Genomic DNA, 8667 nt, shown 5'->3' on the forward strand with positions numbered 1-8667 from the left:
ATCAGCAAACGATTTATTTCATAAATCAATCTCTGGGTCAATCTGAACGCATCGGACAGTGGGCTACACGATCGCCGTTATGGCGGAATTGTCCGAGAGTCCCGATTGCCTCTGGGTTAATGGTCGCCATCAGTCGAACTACTTTCAAAAGTACAACAACAACAATAACAGTAGGAGACAATTTGAAAAGTTGAAACATTGAGTACATGTGTCACGGTTGTTGAGTGGAATACGGTTATTTTCAACTGTTTACGAAGCATTTGAACTGGTAGTAGAATAACCGAATTGTTGGTGGAAATGTACTCCTATAAATATGAGGTCGATTTACATCGGTAAGCGGGGTAGCTTACGTCTAATTATTTGGACTAGTTGGAAATGGAATTTAGAAATATATCTAGTAATTCACCATCGTGTAGAATTATCATCAGCATCATTTCTGTGGAACATTGCAATATTCAAAATACAAGTGTTTCATAGCTATGGTGCTTTTGACATAGTTCACTAACCATCAAGACTGAAATGATTCATGCACACAGGTAAAGTAAATAATTGAATTTGTGCAGAATGTTTATTTTTAACAAATTATTATTTAATCTGACCAATTTATTTTAGATAGATTGCACTGAAAATTAAAGTCTAAAGCTTAGTAAGACACTTAAGCCAGTTTTCTGAGAAGAAACAACACTTGTTCAGAGTATAGCAGGCTCATGCGGCCTCTGGTTTATTTATTTTGCCTCGGCCTTTAACCTGGGTCGCTTTGATTTCAGGTGTTTAGCCCCCATATCAACAAGGAACTCGACCCTATATGTAGTTATTCATATTGTTTAAAAATGTTGAGAACCCTCACTCGGTGCCAGTGGGGATAAAACAGGGACCTTCTTATAGCTAGATGAATGCATCAAATATGCCAGCAACACTTTATAATCAATAACTTTATAATTGTTTGTACATTACTAATTTACCAAAACAATGTGAAACACATTTTTATGCCCCCAAAGGAGGGCATATAGTGATATCACTGTCCGTCTGTCTATCCGTCACACTTTGCATTTAGGTTTCGAAAAAATGCTCATAACTTCTATGTCGCTTCAAATGCAACATTCATATTTGATATGCATGTGTATATGGACAAGGCCTTCCGATGCACACACACACACATTTTGACCCCTTTAACCTTGAACTTAGGGTCAGCGTTTAGGTTTTGAAAAATGCTCATAACTTCTATTAAAGCGTTTATCGGGGGCGTAAGTCATCCTACGGAGACAGCTCTTGTTTTTGCTACTGTCCTCTACACAAACCATGATATATCTGCATACATGTATATGCATCCAACCAAATCAGTAATACTATTTGTCACTTAATTACAGTAAACTTATTGCATGTTAACTTTTCAACAATATATATAAACAGATCTTGAAAAACACACATCAAACTTCAAATTGTTTTAGTAAATTATAGGCTTTAATTGGTATTGTGACATTGACACCACTCATGCATGCGACTATACAATTATTCAACTATGGGACACATTATTTATGAGAAATTCCAATACATCAACATATCGTCTCAGATTTAAGGCATATAATCTGGTGCTTTTTGCTGCCATTTTTACTATTACACATTTTTTCATTTTATGTTATGATGCATTGATCTTGTTTCTAAATTAACCAAGCAATCTTGTTAAACTTTTGAAGAAAGATGTTGTCTGATAAATATAGAAAATATAATCACTACAAAGTGAACTAAATTCAGTTGAATACTGTGACCAACGAAGATTTGCCAAAGAGCAATTCAGATCATGATTTAAATTAAATACAAGTAATATGAAAGTCTGCCTATTGGATCCCAGTTAAGACTTATTTGTCAAATCTTCACATTAATTTTCCCTTAAACATGTAGAATTGGGGACTAATTACCATCAAGTCATGTAAAAAGGAGCAGGGTATAGCACGCTGCTTGTGATCTCTTGAGCTTTCACATGAATTTTACGGGTAATTTTCATACAACAAATGATATTATATAGTGTAATGATAAAGCATTATGAGCACAAATTATATCTCTTACTAGTTGTGCAAAAATAATTTAAGTGTCACATTTCAAAAGAAAATTTATATTAAAAGGTATTATTAATTGTTAAAACGTTATAAAAGGTTATTTCAATTCACTAAAGCATTTAATTACAAGAACAAACAGTAAGTCAATACTGAAAACATGCACAGTTTCTGATTGTTATTGATTCTTTATTAATTTATACATGTACCATTTTTTAATCTTGATGCATCCTCAATTGTATTATGCACATCTTAATCTATTTTTAACAATTATAAAATAAAGATTAAGGCTGATTCAGTAAAATAATAATCCATGATTTCTGCAGTACTTGCAGACAAACTATGAATACTGCTGTGATATTATCAATCTATCTAATGGGATATTAATTTGGCTTCAATAGAAAAAAATCAAATCATACACATGTATATAATGTGTATGTATATATTAGTTAAACTTAAATTGATTGACCATCGATAAAAAGATATTATAATATATGTATATATATAGATATATATCCTTGTAAAACTAAAAATTAAATATGTATGTTTCTATTACATCAGTTAGGACTTTTATTTTCAGACAAAGTAGAGTGAAGCTTAAAACAGTATCCAATTGTAACAGTCAATTTTGGGAAAATCAACCTTATAATTATTTTCTGTGTTGGGCAATGTCATAATTGGTATAAAATGTATATTGAACTGGAAGTTTTCTTTATTTTAAATGATAACATTTGCTTGGTTAGCCATTATTGTCACAATCAAGTGGTCTTTTTACACTGTAGTTTTCTCACTGACTATGGGTTTGTTCTGAGAATGAGCCACACTTAGTATCGTTGGGGAGATGAGTTGTCAATTTTATGTTTATCAGTCTTTCATAATCCAGTATACCTGTAAAAAGGGAATTTGTAACTAATAATCACACACTATACACAATTAAAATTGTATGCATTTAGATTTATTTAGTACTGCACATTAATCATTTTCCAAAAATATGTAGCAACATTATATTATATAATGCTGCAAAACTTAAGTAAATTACTAATTAAAGGTCGCTAATGTGCAATGGATGTGGTGTCCACCTAATGATCTTGAGGTCACTGGTTTGATCTCCAGTGTGGGAGCATTCGTAAGAAATCTCCAAGAGACACCCAAGTACTGGTTTTAGGCCCAGGAAACGAACTCAAGAGCATTTCACATACATGTACGTAGTAAGTAATTTAAATTTAATCGAACTAAAAATGGGTTAAAACTAACAACTGAAACCCTTATTAATACATTTTATTTTGAATCAAGCAAATGTGGAAATTTATTAAAAATAATGAGTAAAATTTAAAAATTCTACTTTAAAGTAATCATGATAATTTAGATTATTTTCAGAATATTTAATGATGATAATGATACAATTTCTTATTCCTTAAATGATAAAAATAAAACATGTAATGTTAATTTATGAAAAAAAACGTTTATTTTTATCAATATCATGGTAATTACAACTAGATACAGGCAATTAGATCAGAAACGTGCATTAATTATATTAATGAACAACGCAGACATTTGTAGTGATTTATGGTCACTATTTGATTAACGTTCTATACATGACCTGTCGTAAAAGGTATTTTTTAGCCAGTACTACAATCGGCAATGATAGTCTGTATTGCATACATATTCCAACGTCAATTATCGATTCGCTTCCTCAAACTGAACAAATATTTAATGTTTACATCGCGAAACGTCATGCATCCGGTTTCACTTTCGGTTTGGTTGGTTTTGTAAACACCGTAATTTCATCTTAAAAATTAGATGATAGGGTGATTAAATAATAATGGAAAAGTAAATCACTTGGATAATAGGTCAAAATGCAACACAAATGAACGTTAATAGTGCTCTTAATATCAAAGTTTCGGTAAAAAGTTTGGCGCTAGTTCAATGCGCATCGTATACAGCCTCATAACAATAGACTGACAACCTTTTGGGAAGTAAAGTAGTAATACAAGGCAATATGGCGACCGTTAGCCACGAGGCCTATCTTACGGAGGAATGCGAGAGAGCCGATGTATCACGATTGACGAGTTGACTGTAAACCTTGTATTGTGGAGTCGTCGTGGTTATATTGTTGGTCGTGTGTAGCCTTAAAACAATGTTCATATTCGCGAACATGACTCTAGAGTTCGAAACATGATAAAAGGTCGCCGTGGTGTAATGGATATGGTGTCCGCCTAGCGACTGGGTGGTTACGGGTTCGATCCCCACCGTGGGAGCGTTCTTTAGATCTCCCCCAAAGACACCAAGTACTGGTTCTAGGCCCAGGAAACGTACTCGAGAGCCTTTTTATAAGCCTTAGGCTTTCGATGCAATCGAGCTAAAATAAATAGGTTTAAACTAAACATGATAATGGCTAGAAAATTGCTCTTTTTATGTTAACAGTCTTAATTATATTTTACATTAAACTGTAATTTGTTGATCAAAACATTGCAAAACATCAATATTGCCAAATTGCTCGTTTCGTTCATATTCGCGAATATGAGTCATATACGCATTATAGACGGACCCAAAATTTCGAGCAAAAAACTTCAAAAACTGTTAAACGGGAATAAACAACACAATAATTCAATTCCGAATGACAATAAGTATGTTTTCAATGTTATTGTCTTTCTGGATTGTATTTATCATCACAGTAATGGATAAAAGCAACGTTTGGATTATCAAAAGGTAAATGTAATATATTTTCGAGATAAGTCACTTTATTATTTATACATTGAGTCTTTCAAAATTATGGAACGTTTTAAATTCATCTTTCCATAAATATCAATATGTGGGTCTAACCTCTTACAAAAAGACAGTTTATTCAACGTAACGTACTGAGTTAAGAAAATTCAATAATTATAAATTGATTTTGACACCTTAAACAAAATCAATTATTTAATAAAGTTTGGTGTCTTTTACTCTTTATACAATGGAATATATTGCAATGGGTATAAACTGTTTATTGAAGTCTGATCCCTCCTCCCTTCTCCGGTCAAACTCCCATTGGAGTTCTTTATAAATTGGAGTTAGACGGGGGCCTCCGTCAAACCCCCATTGGGGTTTAATTTAAATGGGAGTTTGACGGGGTCACCCGTGATAACTCCGTTGTAGTTTAATGGATATGGGAGATTGACAGGATCCCCCGTCAAAACCCCACGGGGGAAGAAAATCTACTTACACTTTATTTTCTTATTAAAGTACATATTTCTTACAATTATAACTTAAACATGTGTATTTGTAAACATTGAAACAGAAAACAAAGCATAATATTTAAATTACTTTTTTTGTAAAATATAGGTAAAATTCACCCGTCTGGAAAAAACTCCCGTTGGAGACTTGCAATTCTTAACGGGGTAGAAAAAATCCCGTTGGGATCCCACGGGAGATGACAACTTTATCATCAAATAACTCTACTTTCCAAAAACATTTAACTCTTTTTTTCAATTATATGTATGTACTCATTGCCTCCTAAAAATATGCAAAATTTCATTACAATTGTTCAATAAATAAAAAAAAATAAGTTTGCAAATAATCTGGATTTGCAAAGTTAATCTGGATACTGTTCATAATGCATTGCGATATATGCTATCAAAACATTTGAGCATATCAACGTAAATAACATACAGACGCTTATTTTCAATTAAAAAATGTTGTACAACTGACATAAGAGTATATATGGCATCAACGGTTGAACAACCTTTTATAAATCCGAATTGTGCATCCGAAATTTTAGCATTATTTTCGCAAAATAATTCAATGCGTCTGTTTAAAATAGTTGTTAATATAAATAATTATAATTGTTAACACTATTTTAAGTTGCTACATCCATATACACCCCATTATGATTCACACCTATACGGTATTATTCACACCATTCTGGCTATATATAATCAGTGGGACGACCAATCCCTACCAGCCCCTTCCTACACTAATATCAGAGGCACGAACTGGTAGTGGCACGAAACGACCATCACTCTTTGATAAGCCCCTTTATTTGACAAACAAGTACAATCACAATAGATCTTTGCCACAATTTTTCAACAGGTCCTGCCTCAGGAATGACAACAGTTGAGCTATTAATGTCCTCCGAATCATACAAAAAAGTCCAATGGCTTTGCAAAGAATGCATCAGATTCTGCTTCATCTGTAAGCAAGTAAATCATACTAAATAGTATCTAATAAATACAGTTATACTTAAAACAGTATCAGCATCAATCAATGTGTGTTTACAAACTATTTATAAATATAACTTGAGAAGAATAAATTAGTTAAGTAGTAACTGGAATTTTAATAGATGTAAACATATTTTTTTGTTTGAGTTTAGTAAATTTGCAGCTTCCATTTATATTTTAAAGATGTTTAAATACACTTGATGCTTCGTCTAAAATATACCATAAACTCATTGTTAGCTCTACAATTCTGCCATTTTCCCGCAAATTCCAATTTAAATAGTATTAAATTCACTGGGTAGAAACACGCGTTTTTTTCAAACCATTCCGTAACATTAGTTTAGCAAATATGCAGTTTCTATTTATATTTTAAAGATGTTTAAATATACTTGATGCATCGTCTAAAGTAAGCTATACACTCATTGTTACGCCTACAATTCTGCCATTTTCTCCCAAATTCAAACTTAAATAGTATTAAAATCACTAGGTAGAAACACACACTTTTTTGCAAACCATTCAGTTTCATGAGTTAAGTAAATTTGCAGCTTTCATTTATAAAATGTATAATTTAAAGATGTTTAAATACCCTTGATGCTTCGTCCAAACTATGCCATAAACTCATTGTTGCGCCTAAAATTCTGCCATTTTCCCCCAAATTCCAATCCAGAAAACCAACAGAATTAATATCGTATATGCCTTTCAAATATTTAAAAGACAAAATACAATACATTATCCATCGGTTTATATAAATTTTAACAATCAGTATAATCTAATATAAACGTGATGATTCTTATAAATTGGTACATGTCGACTTGTTTAACATTTATTTCCGCCATTTTGAAATCTATCCTCTACCGAAGGCAAATATTTTCAACCTCATTTAATGACTTTATCAGCATAATCTAACATAAATATACATGCGTAACTGATTTTGAAAACATACCTGTCATTATACTATGCGTATTTGTCTCGATGCCCGTTTTAATAACGGTGATTAAAGTGATTTTTTCACCTAACGAAACACGCGTGACCCGTCATTTTCGTTTTCAGCTTCAGACGAGTGCGAATGCGCGAGCGCTGCGCGACACCTTGTTCGGCTTAAAATCGAGTTGCGGATACCTCTAATATACATACGTCTAATATACATACCTGTTAAAACTTACAACTGTAAGCAAAGGCTTAGCTATCGAGTGCATACAAAATATGTATCGTGCGTGCACAAAGTAATAATGTGTAAGCACGTATTACTATCGGGTTCTTATAATCCACATAATACCTACTGTCAGGGACCTCTACAATATATGTGTTTGTTTAGGTACCTGATATATTGAAAATGTGTGCCTGGCCTCTAAAGGTGCATGTAAAGTCATCATATTGAAAGAGTTTATTCTGAATTGAATTATCTCAAACAATACAAATATTATATTGTGTATATTTTATTAAAAGGTTAAGTCCTCAAATTGAAGGAGTTTGTTTTGAGTTGACATCTGTAAATTATTGGTATATTCCTCAAAATGTAAAGTCCGCACAATGTAGGAGTTTGTTGTTAGCTTAATTCTGTAAAACATTTGTTAGTCCTCAAAAGGTAGTCCTCTTATTGTATGAGTACATTGAGAGTTGTTATAAGTTGTTTTCTGCAAAGCTATTGTGTTTGTTAAGAGATTGTAGTCATCATATTGCAGGAATTTAATATGAGTTGAAGTCAGTAAGAAATCCGTTTTATTCATCAAATTGTAGTCCTCATATTGTGAGAGATGTAGTGAGTTGACATCTGTTAAGCATTTGTTTTACTCCCCAAAATGTACTCCTCACATTGTAGGAGTTGTTTTGAAGTGAATAATGCAAACCTCTGGTGTACCTTGTAAGTACTCAAAAGGTAAAGTCCTAACATTGTAGGATATGTTGTAACTTGAAGTATGTAACAAACATACCTTACCTTAACATTCTTGTTCTCAATACTGAAAACAAACTATATTTTAAGTGTGTAAGTATCTAAACATTATACTGGTCAGCTGCGAACACATTTCCCATGTGCAACAGTCCCAACATGTGTATATGTTACCTTATCCTTTAAGTTAAGAATGACAATCACGGTTTAGTATATTTTAGAACTGATTAAATTAGGCAGCGTAATTTGGAAGATGGATAATTTTAACTTGTATAGCATACTTTTAACAAAATACTATCCCAACACATCTCTAAATGACTGTTTTGTTACTTAATGTATCAGATCTGTAATCATCCAGATCGAAATCATTTGTGAAATGATAATCTTGCGGTATTTAACGGTCATGTGATTTTTATCCATATTTTAAAAACAAAACGTGTGCTATATTTGCCTTGTTGAAGCATGTTTTATGAATACATAATACTTTTCATACATAGACAACAAGGAATAACAGATTACCTCAAACTTAAATTTT

This window comes from Dreissena polymorpha, chromosome 7, assembly GCF_020536995.1.
Source record: "Dreissena polymorpha isolate Duluth1 chromosome 7, UMN_Dpol_1.0, whole genome shotgun sequence".
In the NCBI taxonomy this organism is placed as follows: domain Eukaryota; kingdom Metazoa; phylum Mollusca; class Bivalvia; order Myida; family Dreissenidae; genus Dreissena; species Dreissena polymorpha.